The sequence below is a fragment of the Equus przewalskii genome, chromosome 14 (assembly GCF_037783145.1).
Source record: "Equus przewalskii isolate Varuska chromosome 14, EquPr2, whole genome shotgun sequence".
Classification (NCBI taxonomy): domain Eukaryota; kingdom Metazoa; phylum Chordata; class Mammalia; order Perissodactyla; family Equidae; genus Equus; species Equus przewalskii.
The window spans coordinates 67322816-67341572 of NC_091844.1; the positions used below are offsets into that span (position 1 = coordinate 67322816).

Genomic DNA, 18757 nt, shown 5'->3' on the forward strand with positions numbered 1-18757 from the left:
GTGTTACTGGAATTTAATTTAAAATGGAAACATAGGATTTTAGTTCTGTAAAGGCACTTCAAAATTCTTGGCTCAAACTCTCCATTTTACAGGTGAAGAAATTGGACCCAGAGAGTTGAAGTAGATTGCCCAGAGTCATATGGGGCGTGATCTGGGTGAGCACTGAGTTCCTGGATTCAGACTTTATGTAACAATAATGCCCTTAGATGCCCTCTCCTACACTGGGCCCTGAACTTTATGGGACCCCCACTATGACCCTCCTCCAGCCATGCCTCTCCCTATGGGTCAGGAGTTTGCAGGGCCCAGGGATGCACCTGGAGCCCATGCACCTCTTCTAGAACATTCTCTGGCTACCTAAAGAATTCTAGAACATTGTCTAGGTACCTAGAGAATCTCTAGAGTACCTAGGATTCCCTGCCTGAATGGCCCCAAGCCTTTTTCCAGCTTTCTTCAGGCCTCTTTCCCTAGGCCATCCTACCAAAGGCAGAGGTCACAGCCAGTATGCCCAGTCTGTACAAAGAGTGGCATAGGGGTGGCTGTTAGTGGGGTGTGAGGATGGAGCTTGGGCATGTGGGTTGGGACACGGGCAGGTGGAGTAGGAGAGGGGAGGAGAAGTCCATGAACCCAGGGCTGAGCCTATGGGTGAGGGGGCTCTCTCTGTGTAGCAGAATTTAAGGAGGGTGAGAGTTCTAAATTTGAGCTTGGCCTTCTGAGTCATTGTGAATATGTATTTGTCAAGATAGGGTGGTATAACATATTTTGTTTGTTAGCTTGATCTATAACTTTTAAGTATTAGACCTATGTAAATGGGGCTCTGTTTGTACTCTTGTGCTGGGGTCCCACAAATGTTAGGGGTGGCCTGCTTCATGGTGATCTGTTATGAGAGCCCCAAGGAGAACTCCGTTTAAAAAGACAGAGAATCACTCACTGAGATGACTGGGAGAGCGAGGCTGCGTGTTTCTTGTTCCTAATGCCCCGTGGATGTTCAGACACATCAAAAAGTGCAGAAATAGCATGAGAAATGTGAATGGGCTGTAAACGGGGGTTAGAGGAATCAGCTGCACTGTCATATGAACATAATATCCATTCTTGAAAAGAGGCGACTCTTTGGCCTTCAGATCAATTTTGCCTTAAAATTGAAGGAACCTTTGAAAACGCTTTGAAGCATTCACTTCTAGGCCTTCATCCAGACCAACAAGGCCTCTTATAATAAGTAGCCTTTATTCTCCACTTCTCAAAACAGAGCTTCAGGGAGGGTGTGCAGTTTGACCCACATACATCTTCTTCCTCTTCCTTCTCTCTATGGATAATTTCCCAGACTCCAAAGGTGAGGAGATGGACTCCACAGGGAAGGGTTAGGTTAGAGCCTTCATTCTACCAGAAGGAAAGCCCTTGTCTGTGGCCCTTCTGCTTGTCTAGAAGGCTGGAGAAGCTGCCTGGCCACAGCTCTGCCCTCCTGCTGTGAGGTGAGCGTGCCCTTGGCTGTGAGGCTGAACTGGCAAGGTTTGTGGGAAGTGACACCCTGGGCTCTCTGTGCTCTCTGTGCTGTGCTCTCTGAAGGAAAACCTTCTTCCCTTCCCCTAACGGCACGTTCTGCCGTCTCTGTTTATTGTCTTGCCCAGAGTCCAGTTTCCAGAACTCCCTGGAGGATTCACGAGCCTCAGACAATGAAGTGCCTCATCTGGAGAGAAAGGAGGAGCACAGGGGTCACCAGAGTCCATCTGGCTGCAGTGACCTTGGAGTGACTATAGCTGCTTACTCCTGTTGACTGAAGCCACTCAGCAGGGCTCAAGGTCTGATCATGTTGCCAAAATGAGGAAGGGTGGAAAGAGCTCCAGCAAACCCTTTGGGGGAAGGCTGAGGGCTCATCTTAGAGGGTGGAGCCCGGTGACCCCTCACATAAGATCACACACTGCAGTTACTCCCCTTCAGCAAGAGAATGAGGTCAGGCAAGTTTGTGCCGGTCAAGCTACCCTCCATGATCTCTTCCCCCAAGAACCCAGATGGGTGCCTTGCTGTCCTGGTCTATTTCCAGCATTTGCCCATGTCTTCCAGCTCCCAGTGCCAACACTGGGCTTCCTGGATGGGTCCATCATACTACCCTCTCCTGCTACACCCTCAAGGACTAAGGTTTACACACACACAAACACACACACAATTCTCTGGTTGGCATTTCATTTTCCCAGAGTTCTATTTCCTAATCGGAGGCAGGAGAAGAGTGACCTTCCTGTTCCAGGGAACATGTGTTCACTTAAACGCTGATCCCTTGTTTCTTAACCTCCAGGTGAGGGATGTGCTGGTCCATATGGCAGGCCGTCCGTGAGAATTAGAGACAAGCACCTCTCCCTTGGAGAGGCTCGGGTCCTGCTATGTGGAGTTGAGTTTGGATTCTAGCTCCTACTTGCTCCTTGCTCGGGACACTCTTGAGCTTTAAGCTATCTCTCAACTGAATGTGCCCCACAGAAGTGATTCTAATGGGAAGGATTCTCGGCTGGGGAGGAGAGCAAGGTTTTGTGGGAGATGAAGCCTTGTAGTTACCCAGAAATCGTCTCATGCGGGAGCCTGTCTATTCTATCTACTCTGTTGCTGCAGGTGGGATGGGCCTCACTGGCTCAGACGGGTTAATTACTAGGAGCCCCTGCTAAGTGCCTGACACTCTCAGAAGCACTGACGCCCAGGGTGTGAGGGCCTTTACAGTGGGCCACATTTCTAGAAACAGGACCTTATTTGATCCAGTGACAACTTTGGGAAGTAGGCAGGGCAAGATGATTATACCCATTTTATAGATGAGAAAACTGAGACTCAAAGGAGGTGAAGTTATGTGCACACAGTCACTCAGCTCGTAAATGGCAATGTCGGAATTGTGATGCTCCAGTTTTACTCGTTCCACAGCTATGCCACAGTGCCTCTTACCAGACAGATTCACAAAGTCCAGCTTTCATCTTAATTTTCTAGAATGTACAAATATTTAAGGAGGGCTTTGTGTTTCCAAACTGTAGACTGTTTGCCTCACACATTCTCTCCTGTCTTACCAGCCGTTTGGACTGGATTCCCCTAACGATATTACACATCTGTTTAGCACTTAATGTTTTGGAGGGGCCTTTTCCCAACAGTCTAGTGAGGTTGGCAGGGCAGGCATTCTGTGCATGACAAATGGGCAAATGGGGCTCCAAAGAGGATGGCTGAACTGCCAAGCTCACACACCTGGTTTGGGACCAGCATCCAGGTCTTCTCATTTTCAAGTCCAATGAGCGTTCAGCTTTGTCATGCTGCCTCTTCCCCAGAGGGCTTAGGAAACATAAGCAGCTGCCTACAGGAAATATGCTTCACCTTCCTGCACAGACGCGGCGTTCCAGGAGAACTAGACTCCATGGAAACAGAACAGAGAGGGTGTGTGTGCGGCATTTCTTCCAGGCCCACTCCAGTTCTCAGTAAAAGCTGAGGCACTGCGTATTCTCATGGTGGGTCAATCCGCATCCATATCCTCTTGAGAACAGACCAGAATCATTGAATCATAGAATATCTAAAAAGAAGGGAAACCACAGAATCTTCTTTTTAGTCTAATGCCTTCATTCTACAGATGAGGATATAGTTTTTTGTCTTGTTTTTCAGCTTTATTGAGATATAATTGACAAAAATGGAAGATATTTAAAGTTACAGCATGGTGATTTGATATACAGGTCCATTGTGAAAGGATTCCCCCAGCAGTGAGTGAGTTAACACAACCATCACCTCACATATTGACCTTTGTTCTTGGTGAGAACGTTTCAGTTCTTCTCTCTTAGCAAATTTCCATTATATAATACAGTGTTATCAACTATAGTTACCATGTTATGCATCAGAGCCTCAGACCTTATTCATCTTGTAACTGAAAGTTTGTACCCTTTTACCAACCTCTCCCTGTTTCCCCTACCCACAGCCCCTGACAACCACTTTCTGTTTCTGAATTCAACATTAAAATATTTTTTAGATTCTACATATAAGTGATACTATGCAATATATATCTTTCTCTGTCTCGTTCATTTTACTTAGCATAATGCCCTCTAGGTTCATCCATGTTGTTACAAATGACAGAATTTCCTTCCTTTTTTAAGGCTGAATAATACTCCATTGGATATATATACCACATCTTCTTAATCCATTCATCCATTGATGGACACTTAGGTTGGTTCCAGCTATTGTAAATAATGCTGGAATGAACACGAGAGTACAGATAAGTCTTTGAGATAATGGTTTCATTTCCTTTTGATATACACCCAGAAGCGGGATTACTGGATCATAGTTCTATTTTTAATTTCTTCTTCTTTGTTGTTCTCAGGAAGATTCACCCTGAGCTAAGATCCATGCCAATCTTTCTCTATTTTTTAGTATGTGGCCTGCCAGCACAGCATGGCCACTGACAGAACAGTGTAGGTCTACGCCTGGGACCCACACCCAGACCACTGAAGCAGAGAGTGCCAAACTTAACCACTAGGCTATAGGGGCTGGCCCTATTTGTAATTTCTTGAGGAACCTCCATACAGTTTTCTCAGTGGCTGTACCAGTTTACATTGCCACCAGCAGTGTACAAGGGTTCCCTTTTCTCTACAACCTCACCAGCATTTGTTATCAGTTTGTCTTTGAAAATAGCCATCCTAACTGGTGTGAGGTGATATCACATTGCAGTTTTGATTTGCAGTTCCTTGATGATTAGTGATGTTGAGCACCTTTTCATGTACCTGTTGGCCATTTGTCTGTCTTCTTTGGAAAAATGTCTAATCAGATACTTTGCCCATTTTCTAATTGGGTTATTTGTTTTCTTGTTATTGAGTAGTGTGAGTTTCTTGCATAGTTTGGATATTAACCCCTTATTGGATATATGGTTTATAAATATTTTCTCCCATTCCATAGGTTGCCTTTTCATTTTGTTGATGATTTCCTTTAGATATTTTGTGCTCGTGGATTGGAAAAATTAATATTGTTAAAATGGCCAAATACCCAAAGCAATCTATAGATTCAATGCAATACCTATCAAGACTCCAATGGCATTTTTCACAGAAATAGAAAAAATCCTAAAATTTGTATGGAACCACAAAAGAGACCAAATAGCCAAAGCAACCTTAAGAAAGGAGAACAAACCTGGAGGCATCACACTTCCTGATTTCAGACTATATTACAAAGCTATGGTAATCAAAACGGTATGATACTGGCATAAACACAGGCACATAGACCAGCGGAACAGAACAGAGAGCTCAGAAATAAACCTACACATATATGGTCAATTAATTTTCAACAAAGGAGCCAAGAATATACAATGGAGAAAGGATAGTTGCTTCGATAAATGGTGATGGGAATACTGGATATCCACATGTGAAAGAATGAACTTAAACTATACACAGAAATCAACTCAAAATGGATTAAAAACCTGAACATAAAACCTGAAACTGTAACACCCCTAGAAGAAAACATAGGGAGTAAGCTCCTTGACATTGGTCTTGGCAATGACTTTTTGGATTTTACACCAAAAGCAAAGGCAACAAAAACAAAACTAAACAAGTGGGACTATATCAAACTGAAAACCTTCTGGTCAGTACAGATGAGGAAATAGTTTGAAGCTATAATAGAGACAGGTTAATGACTTGCTCAACGCCACCCACCTAGTGATGGGTAGAGGGCAGAGTTCATAGTCTCATGGTGAAGTTGTTAGCTTGCTTTCTTCTTACACATATCCACAGGCTGGAGATTAGGCCCTGGGAAAGGTGAATGGCTACTCTGAAGGAGGGCCAGGAGAGTGACGGGGTGAGGAACGTGGAATAGAAGGTTGGCCTCTTACTGCTTGCTCTCAGTCTGAAATCTGGACTCTGTTGGCTCCCCCTCATTCCCTACCACCTCGAAGAAAAAAAATCTCTACTTCTGTATTGACCTCTGCTCTCTGGGTGCTATCTGTGTTCCCCCCACCCCCTGCAGATTCCCACTTTTCTCTGGGAGAACTTTCCTCAACACATGTTTACTGAGCACCTATTTCATACCAGGCCCTGTGCCAGGCCGGGGGATACCCAATAAGCAAGATAGACATGGTTCAGACCTCAGTCTAACAGAAGCAAGAAGGCTGCTTAAAATGATTAATCCTGGCATTAATCAATTCTACAATTAATCCTGAGAATGCCCTGGAATCGGCATTCATAACTTGGTTGGGCTGTTAAGTGGCTCCACCCACCTGTTCTGGCTCCTGAGCTGCCTTTCCCAGCTTCTGAGTCTGAACACTATTCCTTGCTTTTTCCTGATGCCCAAGTTGGACCCCAAATCTTGACTTATGGGTGTCTACATGGATGACCACACCCTTGTGTTCTCCTGCTTCGCCTGAGCCTCTGAATTTATCACTGTGCCAGATATTGGGGATAGGATGCTGAACAAGTCAGACGTGGCCTCTCTTTGCAGGAATGGATGCTGGCTCCTGGCCTCTGCTCTCTGAACAGAACTAGCCATGTTTTCCCAGTTCACTCGGAACTGTTGAGCATTAGCCTTGGCTGTCTTACGTAGGTTCTGTCTTACGTGTGTCTTCCCTTTGATCTCATGTCAGTCTCTGCCCTTGACTTTGATATTTGGGTTCATGGTAACTGCACATCTCCTTCCCCAACGAACTGATCCCCAACTGAAATCTCTGGCAAGACAACTTCCTGCCACCATGCCCACCAGCTTGGCCTACCTCCTAATTCTGTTTCTTCCTGACCCACTTCATTTGAGGCAACCCATGGTCTGGAACTGACTCAACATCATAACAGGCCCTCAATAAATATTTATGAATTGAGTCAACTCCAGAGTGGTTCAGAAATTCCAAGAACCTCTAAAAGAATCCACAAGAGTTGGCTGTCGTCTAACAGTATGTTCCAAGTTGGGAATACGTCTCTTTCATCCCTGTGTTTCTCTGTACTCTAGAAGTTTAAAAGAAAGCATAGCACTTCTCATGGTGGGTGTGCGTCTGGGCGAGATCAGGGACAGCTCTCCACATAGGACTTGTGTATCTAGGGATAGTTGGCAGCCTCAAGTCCAGCTGTCTAGGGAGGCTGGACAGCCCCAGATATTGGAGGTGCTGGCATCAGGCACTGCTTGTTACTGGCTGATCTGGTGAGTTTTTCCTTCCCTTCACACTTCTGCATAACAGGTCTGCCCACACAGAAAGCAGAAACAAAACTGGCCTATGAGGCCCTTTGTTTTCTTTGAATCCCTCTTTCGATTTTTGCATGGGCTCTTCCTCTGCATTAGAAACCTTTGTTGGCATTCATGAACTTTCTTCATAACCACATGAGGTAGACGCAGACAACTCGCTTGGGCACCAAATCCAAAGCCCTTTGAAGCAGATGAGCAGGCTCCTGCTGAGGGGCAGCCAATGGCAATTATTTCTGCCATCTAGCTTGACTCAGCCACTGTGTCACTAACTGGAGCACACTCTGGTCCCTGCTTCAAATGAGCTTAGAACTTTTCCCCAATCCTGTTTGTGTCTTAGTAATTTCACACCTAGGATGAGAGAAAGATTTTGCCCTCTCTCTGAAAGAGTGGTTGAGCCTTTATATCCTGATAGGCGGCCTCTAAGATGGCCTCCAATGATCCCCATCTCCCACTATTCACCCTCTTGTGTAATCCCCTCCCTTTGAATGAGGGCTGGACTTATGGATATATTCTAAGAACAGAATACAGCAAAAAGGGTGGGCTGTCACTTCCGAGATTAGGTTATAAAATGACTGTGGCTTCTATATTGGACATCCACTTTTCCCTCTTCTCTTCTCCTCTCCTCTCGTCCCTTCCCTTCCCTTCCCCTCCCCTCTGTTTCCCTCCTCCCATTCCTTCCCCTCCCTTTCCCTCCTTTCCTTTACCTTCCTCATCTTTTTTCTCTTTATTTCTCTCTCTCAGCTCATTCACCTTGGGGGAAGCAAACTGCCATGCTGTGAGCAACTCTATGGAAAGGCCCACATGGCGTGGCAAGGAACTGAGACCCTCAGCCCATCAGCCTTGAGGAACTGAGGCGTGCTAACTTCCCCATGAGTAAACTTAGAAATGGATCCTTCAGCCCCAGTTAAGTCTTGAAATGACCACAACCCCAGCCAACAGCTTTACTGCAGCCTTATGAGAGACCCTGAGCCAGCATCCCTCAACTAAACTGCTCCTGGGTTCCTGACTTACAGAGCTGTGAGATAATGAATGTTTGTTGCTTTAAGCTGCTAAATTTTCAAGTAATTTATTATATGGCAATAGATAAAAATAATACGTCCTACATAGGAGCTCCAATTACATGGCTTTCATTTCTTCACTAGCAACTCATTCATAACCTTCTTACCATCTGCCTTCTGTTCCCACCAAGGCTGCTGCTGGCCCATCAGGTGCTTTGTGCCAATTAAGAAAAGGAACTCATGGAGCTGGCCTGGTGGAGCAGCAGTTAAGTTCTCACATTCCGCTTCTTGGCGGCCCGAGGTTCGTTGGTTTGGATCCCCGGTGTGGACATGGCACCACTTGGCAAAAGCCATGCTATGGTGGACGCCCCATTTATAAAGTAGAGGAAGATGGGCACAAATGTTAGCTCCAGTCTTCCTCAGCAAGAAGAGGAGGATTGGCAGTAGTTAGCTCAGGGCTAAAAAAAAAAAAAAAAGAAAAGAAGAAGAAGAAGAAAAGGGGTTCATTCCTCAAGGCACTTTTCTCCTTTTGGAAGGAAAATTGTCATGAACATCCATTCTATGGTGACTAGGAAGGCAGTAGTGCCCTGAAGATGGGTACCCTTTGTGCAGTGCACAATCTGCACCACTGCATGTAGTGACCTTGGCCCCACTCCTGCCAAAAATTCCCTGTCCAAGATCATCAGTGACTTGCTGTTTTGCAAATCTGATGACCTTTCCTTAGTTCTCTTTTTCTTTGATCTCTCAGTTTCACATGACACTGTGTACCACCCCCTCATCCTTGCAACTTGTAACATAGGATTGAAGGAGACAGAATAAGGACACAAGTGGTAAATTGCTAAGAAAGATTGTTTGGCTCCTACAACAGCCCCGAGCCTCAGCACAGCTATTTGTGAAGCCAGTCCTTTATAGTAATCTATACCAGATGTTGCCTGGGGTCTTCCCGCTCCCATTCTCGTGGTCACTCAGGTTCCAGCTTCCTGTCTCCAGGGAGTTCTTGTTCTTTGCTCTTGCCTTGGGCCTCTCCCTTTATTGCTACCGTGGTGTTGTGCCAACATGGAATTCATCCTTTATTCCTTTACTTTGTACTTAAGCCTCAAAAAGTTTGAGAAGACAGAAGGAGCAGACTTTCATTACAGATCACAGTGGACTAGAAGAGCCCTCTCTTCTCAGAAGTTGTCTGGGGACTCTGCAGTTCCTCCTCTCTGTTCTCTCACCCCTCCACTGACGCAGCTGTTTAACTTTCTCTTTTGTTAGCTTGTCTCCTACTGACCTCTGCCTCCAGCCATACCTGCTATCTGAAGGTTTATAAGGGTACTTTCCTATGGGAAAACAGTTTCCTCCCTAAGAGGAATTCTGCTCCCAGACATTAAGCTAAGGCTTTGTTTTCACACGCTTCAGTTCTTAAAGTGACCACAGATGGACCAAGTGTTAAAAGTCACCTCCCCAGACTGACTCAAAGAGGAGTGAGCAGTTTCACGTCAGTGACGATTCTTCTCTAGAATCCCTTCTCTCTGGGACCATTTATCGCCTTCCTCCTTGGCATTTCCCTTAGCCTGCTGCAGGCATTTTTTACTCTGCATTTCTCTGAATTTCTACCGTAGCTCAGAAACTGACTTCTGATTTGACGGATTCTCCATTGTGCTTCCTGTCAGGCAGTCTTTTGCTTTGAAAGTGATTACAGTGGCGTGGGCGCCTGAGTTGTTCTTCATGCACGCCCAGTCTTGCTGCACATGCCGTTTTCTTCCACCAGCTTTGGAAAATCCAATTTAGATGGTCACCACCTGCAGTTCCAGGCTTGAACTGAATGCTGGCTCAGAGACTCCTTTGTTAGCAAAACAGTTTGGCTAGACTTTGTTGAATAATCTCTCCTTCTCTCTCTCTGGCATTGCTACTTTCCAAAAGTTTCCTAATCATGTCACAAATTCTCTCCTTCTTTGGCTTTTGTAACACAGGGTCTTTCTTTCCTCTCCTCCCACCTTTCAGTCCAACTATCTCTCTTTCCTTTTTTAAAAAAATTATTTTATTGAGGTCATAATGATTTATAACATTGTGAAATTTCAGGTGTATGTTATTATTTATCAGTTTCTGTATAGACTACATCATGCTCACCACCAATAGTCTAATTTTTATCTGTCACCATATATTTGTGCCACTTTAGCCCTTTCGCCCACGCCCTTGTCTCTCTTTCTTTAGATCAGTTTCCTTCTTGTTCCTCAAAGGTCTGCCCTTGTTTCTCACTTTCCCCTCTTTCCTGGGAAACCTCATCTACTCTCGGGGTTTCAGCTATTACTTTTTTAAAAAAAGTTACTAGATATTTCCTTTATTTATTCATGTATGTATGTATGTATGTATGTATGTATGTATATTTTACCATCTTAACCATTTTTATGAACCATGGTATGGTTCAGTGGTGTTAAATGCATTCACATTGTTGTACAACCCTTGGTACTATCCATCTCTAGAACTTTTTCATCTTCCCAAACTGAAACTCTCTTCCCATTAAACACTAACTCCCCATTTCCCCCTCCCCCAGCCCCGGCAACCGCCATTCTACATTCTGTCTCTATGAATCTGATGGCTCTCTGTACCTCATATAAGCAGAATCATTCAGTATTTGTCCTTTTGTGACCAGCTTATCTCACTTAGGATAACCTCCTCAGGTTTCATCCATGTTGTAGTATGTCAGCTATTACTTTTACGTGAGTGATTTCAAAGCTCTAGCTCTGGTCTTTACCTCTCTGTCAAGATTCACTTCTAACCGAGCTGCCTTTTGGATTCTTTAACATGGAATCGTTGCAGTTGCCTCAAAATCCACAAGTCTAAAACCGTGCTCATCACCCTTCCCTCTAAACTGGAGTTCCTAATTTCTATCAACAGAAATAAGTTTCCACAATCTCTTTACATCTTGGGTCATTTTTATTTTTTCTTCCTTTTTCTCTCCACATCAAGTTACTCCACAGTTTATAAACTGTCTATAGCTCTTTCTTGCCTATAAAATAAAGTCCAAGTCCTCAGGCCACTCACAATCTGGCCTTGAATTAGCTGGAATTAGGCTCAGTTGCATATGTCAGAAAAGCCAAAATAACGGTGCCTTAAAAATGAGACAGACATTTCCTTTCCCTCGTGTTAATGATTTCTGGAGATGGGCAGCCCAGGACTGGTACACAAAGCTGTTAGGGATCCAGATCCCTTCCAGTTCACTGCTCTCTCATCGCAAGAACATCCTTATCCTCGTGGTTTAAGATCCAGCTGGACTTCTAGCCAACACCTCTGCATTCCAGGCAACAGGATGGAGGAAGGGGTAAGGGGAAAGGGCACATGCCAATTGCTGTTTAAGGAAGTTTTCTAAAAGTATCCCCATACCATTCTCAATTACATTTCATTGGCAGGAACTTAGTCACATGGTCACATTTAGCTGCCTGGGAGAATGGAAAATATAGTCTTTACTCTGGGTGGTCCTATATCAAACTAAAAATTGGGAGTTCTGTTACTAAGAAAGAAGGAAGAACAAATACTGGGTGGGAACTGTCTCTGCCTCAGGCCTCACCTGTGCTTCAGAGCGCCCTCCGCCCTCTGCCCTCCCCACAGCCTCCTATCAACACATCCGCTGGAAGGGGGTTGTTTGACACTCGCGAGCACTCCCACCAGGCTGACAGCTCTTTAAGGCTGAGAATCTTGTCAGCTTCATTTTTGGAGTGCGGTATTTGGTGCAGGGCTTGGCAAGGAGAAGAGGCTCAAACAGTGTTTGATGAATAAACAGATACCATCGGACAAAAAATATAGGAGGGAGGGGCTCAGGAAAGTGTCCCAGAATAGTTGTGAAGCTGCTTTTGGGCAAATAATCCTGTCCTAGAAAAAAATAACAACAATACTAATAAAAATAAATAATGTCATACAGCATCATTATGCCATTTGTGATAACCTTATAAATTAGACAGGACGGATTCATTTTTTTCGCTTGACAGAAGAAATAACAGATTCAGTAATAGTGAGACACTCGCTGCTTGAGGTCACATATGCAGTTAGGGATGAGCAGGCCTGGAACCTGTGTTCCTTCACTCCAAGCCTAGTGTTCTCTGCCCCAGAATGCGGGAGGCCAGAGCAGACTGCTGAATCACGCTACCTCCAGTGTGTGGACCTCCACATTCCTTTGGCTTTGTAAATGAATGAAGTTCTGGAGGCCTGCTTCAGGAGGAAGCAGCAACTCGGGGAAGGCCCATAGAGGAACTTCAGAGCATGCCTTCCCCAGGTGGGGCTGCCCGACATCCGGCCACCACTCTGGCCCCTGTCAGTTGCCAGGCTAAGAACCTGGAATCTGCAGCTGCCTTGATTTCAGTGAGAGGTGTTGGGGCCCATCCCACATGGTGTGTTATTAAAGCGCCATAAAAGTCTCCTTTAATTGCTGATTGCCCCAAAACAAACTCAAGGACAATATTAGAGCCATGCGTCTGCCCAGGGTGAACAATGTCTCATATTGGGTGAGAGAGCAGAGCTGTTTACTTATTTTCCTGTCTGGTTGGTTCCGTCTTGGGCTCAGGATAGGCAAGTTTTGTAGGATGGGGAAGTGCTGGCTGTGCCTTCCACTGATTCAAAGCACTCTCAGCCACTCATTAGTGCAGTGGTTCACCAAAGGTGGTCCTGGGACCAGCAGCATCAGCGTCACTTGGGAATTGTTAGAAATGCAAATTCTTAGATTCCCTCCAAGCCTACTAAGTTAGGTGGATCCCAGCAATCTGTGTTTTAACAAGCTCTCCAGGTGATTCTGAGAAACACAGCTCTAGAAGGAGCCCAGGTGAACGTTGAAAAGGGTAGTAAGCAAGAGCTGGCAGTCTTTCTGGGTTGCAATGAGAGTCGTGGGGAGGCTGGGGAGGTATGTCCTGGCCTGTCTGGGGTATTGGCTTTGAAGAGGCCCTAAGGCATCTTTCCAGTGTATGTTGCATCCTAGGAGGAGAAGTCCCATCCAGAAAGAGGAGCCATGGCCAACCAAGGATAGCAGGTAAGGAAGCTGGTGGGGCCCCACTGAGGAGGAGGGTGGAGTAGCCAGCTGGGATAGGCAGGCCGGGTTAGGCATGCCAGTGCCTAATGTGCGGGCTGGGTCAGAGTCGATGCTGGTCTCAGCCAGGTGCTCTTATGCTCTTGGGTACAGGCCAAAGATTCTAAGCTGCTGGCTGTCAATGAGTTATCGCGTCCTGCCCCATTATTTGGTAATGCCCTTCATGGCTGCCTTGCATGAGCAAACACTGTCAATGAGCAATTTGAGTTCTCCATTCACTGTTCACTATGCCCGGCCCCTCTTATACTTCTCCTTCCCATCTTCCAGCACTCCTGACCATGGCGATGTGAGGGCATCACCTCCCATGAGGGGTACAGCTGGATGTTACGCCACACGCACTGTCAACCTCACTGGGCTTTCAGGCCATGTTTCACATGTCTGCCTCCCAGTGCTTTGTCATTTCAGCAACGGGAAGATAAATCAATACTACATGTGGTCAGGGACTGGAGTCCCTGAGTTAGATGTGTCATATTAAAATCAATAAATCATGTAATGAAAAGTTATTGGTGAAAAATCATTAATTGTCCCAGTGCTGTGATTAAATTCTGTAATTCTGTGTTTACTGTCAGGCAGTGAAAGTTCTACATGTTTTACACATTGATGCTAAATAATGTGTCAAGTCCTTGCAGCCACATCACCGTCACTGTCTGCACCTCTGAATAGTCGTGGCTCGATGGGCTGGGCTGGAAGACAGGCTGGATTCTTAGCAATGGAAGTGGGGATGAGGTAGGTACTGGGACAAGGAGGAGTGACCCATTTGTGGAGGTGGATTCTGAGGAAGGTGGCCAAAAAATTCCTGTGTCCACATCGTAATTAGGTTTGGCAAATGATGAGGGTTTGCTAGGATCCAAGTATGGGACAAAGAAAGGGGAGTCTCTTGGCATAGACGAGAAGCAAGGGTAGGTGGGTAGCCACCCGAAAGTTCATCAGGGTTGGAGCTGGGTGAAGCAAGGGCAAGGCTTCATATCAGGAACCAGCCAAATAGGCAGAGGCTCCAGGCCTAGAAACAGGCGCTACCTGAGAACCAGGGTGGTAACTGGATGGCTTAAAGAGGGCTAGTGGACGTGTGGGTGTCTGTTGCAACAGGTGTGTGGCTGGAAGCGTAACTTTATCCATGGCTGGTGGATGAGAGGCTGCACACCTGCCAGGATTGGGTCTGGATGATGAAAGTTATCACGTCCTGCAGGAGGCGGGACTGACAATGCCTGAGCCCCAATTCCACTGCTGGGAAACAAAGTGGAGTGAGCTATCAGTTAGTTTCCGAGGATGTCATGGATTTTCCAAGCTTTAATTACCAGCCTCCGTTTCCCGTGCATGGCTCTGCTCCTGCCCTCCCTGGGGGAGGTTTCTGGAGCTTTGTTGGTTTCCTGAACTCAGTGGGTTGTAGACGAAAGTGCTTTGGAATCAGCCAGTGGGGCTCTGAGTTTTGGTTTTGCTCTGTGAATCTGGGTATTTCAAGGGAGTTTCTCTTCCTCTGGCTGAGCTTGTTTCCTCATCTCTAAAACGGTATTTATTCTGCTTTCTTCACAAATTGTATTGCGGTCATGAGAATGAAGGAGGTCAAGCACCACTTCATCACAGAGAAGGCTCTGAACCAACGTTAATTCCCTCTTGTTCTCCTCCCTGCTCCCCCATCTCAGCCTCTCTGTATTTTGAAAACCTGAGTGCCTTGGGTAAACACACGTTAGCCCATCTACGTCAACTTTGCTGTAAACAGGGGCTTGGAGAGAGGAAGTCTGTCTATATTTCTTCCAGTTGGAAAGCCGGAGGCAATTTTCTTTCTTTCCTTTCAGTAAGAGAGAATCTATGCTGGATATTCTATCCTAGAGATCAAGTTCAGTCCTCCTGGCATGGAGTCACACAACATCCATCGCAATTACAGGGAAGGTTGGGGTCTGGGCCTCTTCCAGGACGTTGATCACAGACAAGGAGTCTAGCTCTGGGTGTATGTTGGGGAGAACCGGGGTCGGGTATGGGCTCAGGCACTTGGATAGACCATCCGCTCTGTGCCACCAGTTTGGAACAACCCAATGCTGTATTCCCCTTGTAGGAATGAATTTCTAGAATCCGTGCCTCAGAGCTGGGATGTGAATTTGGATTATAGCACTTCAAACAGCCCTGCTTACTCTGTGTTCCCCTGTCCCCCCCGGAGTTTGAGCTGTGTTCGCTACTATTGGCAGAAAAGGAGAGGCCCCTTGGACCTTCAAAATGTCATGCAGCTGCAGAGCCACCGGCCCGTCAGCATTACAGCTGTGTTTAATCTTCCCAGAGCCCGGCGGCTGGAGGAGTCCCAGAGTCCTGGCGCCTGTGGGCGGGTGACTGACTTGCCCCAACTATGCAAAGAGGGTTCAAAAGGAAGAGTCACGTTACAAAGCTATAGATGTTCCTCAGTGCTGTGCGTCAGGGGGAGCTGATGTGTGTATGTCATCCTGGCTTAAAACAAACTTTTGAAATCTGTTGGATCCCAGTCTGTTGTTGTTCCATAGACTGGTAAAGTGCACATGGGAATTTGGGGAAGACAAGAGAAAATGGCAGGAAACAATAAAGGAGGCCTCTTCGGGATGATTCTGGAGGAAGAGGGAGGGAGGGGAAGAAGAAAAAGGGAGAATGGAGAAGGGCAGGAGGAAGGAGAGGCAGTCAGCCTCAGGTGAGCAATTCCGTTCTACCTACAAACAGTATGTCCCTACTGTATGCCAGGCTCTGATTCCAGCACCTGCAGTCATACTACGCTCTGCTGTCAACAGCAAGGTGAGGTGTCTATAGAGAAAATGGCACAGTGAATGTCCAGCGCTCTGGGCATCTCCCTGAGAGCAGCCAGGGAAGCATCTGCCCCGGCCTTTTCCATTCCTTTCGAGGCAATCACTCTTTCAGGACCTAGACTGTGCCGGTGGTGCTTACTGCCATTTCTTCAGAGTCTAGCTCGATGCTTGGCACAAGGTGAGTACATAGTAAATGTCCGTTGAATGAACAGGAATAAATACTTGGTTTCCTTCTGTGAAAGACAACACCAGAGACCATGGAAGGACTGTAAGCCCAGACGCAGCTCACCATATTGGTGCCTCTTAAATTCTTTTTAAATGATATGCTGCTGTCTTTGAAGATGGAGCAAGGGGTCTGGAGCCAAGGAATGCAGGCCTCTACAAGCTGGAAAAGGCAAGGAAGGGGATTCTCCCCTAGAGCCTCCAGAAGGAATGTGGCCCTGCTGACACCAGAAAAAAAAGGTGAATATTAATCGCCTAAGAATCTTGTTGCAATGCAGATTCTGTTTCTGTAGGTCGGGGGTGGAGCCTGAGACTGCATGTCTAACAAGCTCTCAGATGATGCCGGGCCTTGGGCCATGGTTAGGATCAGAGTGCTTCGTCTTTCCTAAGAGCTGGGCTGTCATCATTTACTGACTTAACCTAGCATCCTTCTGAGGTCAGAAGTAATGCCTCCCACATGGGCCTCATCAAATGGAGGTTAGAAAGGCTGAAGGCTACTTCACCAGAAAGTGAAAATTAGAAGGTTGGAACTAATAAGAATTTAGTTCCCAGCCTTGTCTGCAGCCTGCTGAGCTTGGAGTCCAGGACCAGACAGAAAGAGAAATCAAGCATGTCCACTTCTCCCTCTGCTGGCATCCTAGAACATCCCTACAGCAGGTGGGTCTGTGCCCTGAGGCCTCTGCAGAGCACCCCTTGTGACCAAAGCCTGCCTAGACTCCAGGAGGGTGGTCACTAGGATCCCATGGTCACCTGAGCTCAAGGGCCATTTTGTTAGGAGGTCTTTGCTGTGATCTGGGCCCTATGAGGTTCAAATTTCTTTTTCTAGCTTGGACATTACTTCTGGTAGTTTTTGGGCAGACCCAGTTATTCTCCTCTGGAATCCAAACCAGCTGTACACAATTACCATCACCTCTGTCTCCACCAACATTTGACCACCACCTCTGCCACTTCTGCTGCCGCCTCTGTCTCGTCTCCACCACCTCTAGTTGCAGTCATACAATATGTTAGTAGTTTTTACAGCACTATCACCATTGTCTCCAGGTAGAAGTATAAGGGCTGGAGAAACTAAGTTCTATATCTGAGGTCTCCTTGGAAGAGGCAAGGCTGGGACCCAGTGTCATCTGATTCCAGAGCAAGTGCCTTCGCCCTGTGCCAGTGTCTCCTCCGAAGGGTCCTACATCCTTCTTCCATTCCAGTCTCATCAATAGGCCTGCGGCTTTTACCGAGGCAGGGAAGGCCTGCTCTGTGGAGAAGTGCAGATTCCTCCTTCCCTGGACACAGTGCTCGTCCAGCCAGAGAGGGAACTCAGATCTCCCTGATCCAGTGACCAACCCCATCAGGTTTATGGCCATGCTTCTGTGCCAAAGCAACAGGCTGAACGGGTCGCTTCACTCAAACCCTTAATCCAAGGGGGTGAAGTGGGGGAAGTGGGCAGCAATGTCACTGTTATTTCATAAGTTAAGTGTGTAGAGTGACCTTTGAAAGACATTTGTGTCTCAAACAAAACAAAACCTTCATTCCGCCCCCATCCTGAGCCTGTGATGTGGGCAGAATGACACTGTCATAAAATACTGATAATAATGCCTTACATTGTTATGGCGATGTGCACTTTCAAAGAGCTCATAGTACTTGATTTCGTCTTAATCCTCCTAATGCTATCTTTTAAGGTCGGCAGGACAGGTGGTATTCTCATTTTACAGACCAGAAAACTGGGTCTCAAAGAGGTCAAGGGACTTGTTCAAGGTCACAGATATAGGTGCAGAATGCAGATTGCCTGCCACCAATTTCGGTACTCTTTTGGTCACATCTACACACTGTGGTGGTCACTTGCCCCGGATACACAGTGTCACCATCCAGCAGAGACTTCAGATGGGGTACTCCATCCAAGCCCTGGCAGATTTATTACCAGCAACTGTCATTCCTTATTTTATTACCAAAAAACGCAACTCTTTAGAAAAACATCTGAAAATGAACAAAGTTCTCTGAGAGCTGAGTTGGCATCTGAGTAAGAACAAGACATGGAACACCCAGGGGAGGGGCAGGAATGCTTCTAGAGGGAAGGGCACAGGTACTGGAAACTGGCAGGTCTAAGGTCACACCCAGAGATAGCTGATGTAGGGAGCAGCAGGTAGGGGTGTGCCACCTGGCAGGCCAGGCTCAGGTCTGGAAGGGCTGGGGAGGAGGCGAGGCAAGCCCAGAGTGTGGATTTTAGGAAACCAGGCCCAGAATTCAGGAGAATTGTCAAGGACTTGTGTCTGGCAACAAATGGAGTCTGGGCAAAAAAATGGTGTGCAGGCAAGAGACCAAGGATATCAAGAGTGGAGCCTGACACTAACCAGGGTTGCATAAAGCAGAGGCTGTTTTCAGACTTCCTGTCCAAGACAGAACTAGGTTTAAGTGTTTAGGTTGGTCTGGATCCACAGGGGAAGGCAAGCAGGCCAGTGGACGGGAGGGGAGAACCCAGGAGGTGGAGGGTAAGGAAGTCTCCAACAATTTTTGTAGAGCTGTTTCCCAGCCTGACATTCTGCAGGACACTCTTTCATGTATTGCTTCTGAATGTGTCAAGATGGAAGGGT

General features: G+C 46.5%; 1 long non-coding RNA gene across 3 annotated transcripts; it reads left to right on the forward strand.

Moving 5' to 3' along the window:
- The first annotated feature begins 397 nt into the window (after positions 1 to 397).
- Positions 398 to 13699, forward strand: LOC103549420 (uncharacterized). Of its 3 annotated transcripts, none has more exons than XR_011526151.1 (5): positions 398 to 489; positions 1244 to 1327; positions 1623 to 1793; positions 13093 to 13143; positions 13468 to 13699. It is a non-coding gene; the product is annotated as an uncharacterized lncRNA (long non-coding RNA). The 3 variants fall into 3 exon arrangements; XR_011526149.1 differs by having other exon boundaries at positions 407 to 499; positions 1319 to 1466; XR_011526150.1 differs by having other exon boundaries at positions 413 to 508.
- The last annotated feature ends 5058 nt before the right edge of the window (positions 13700 to 18757 follow it).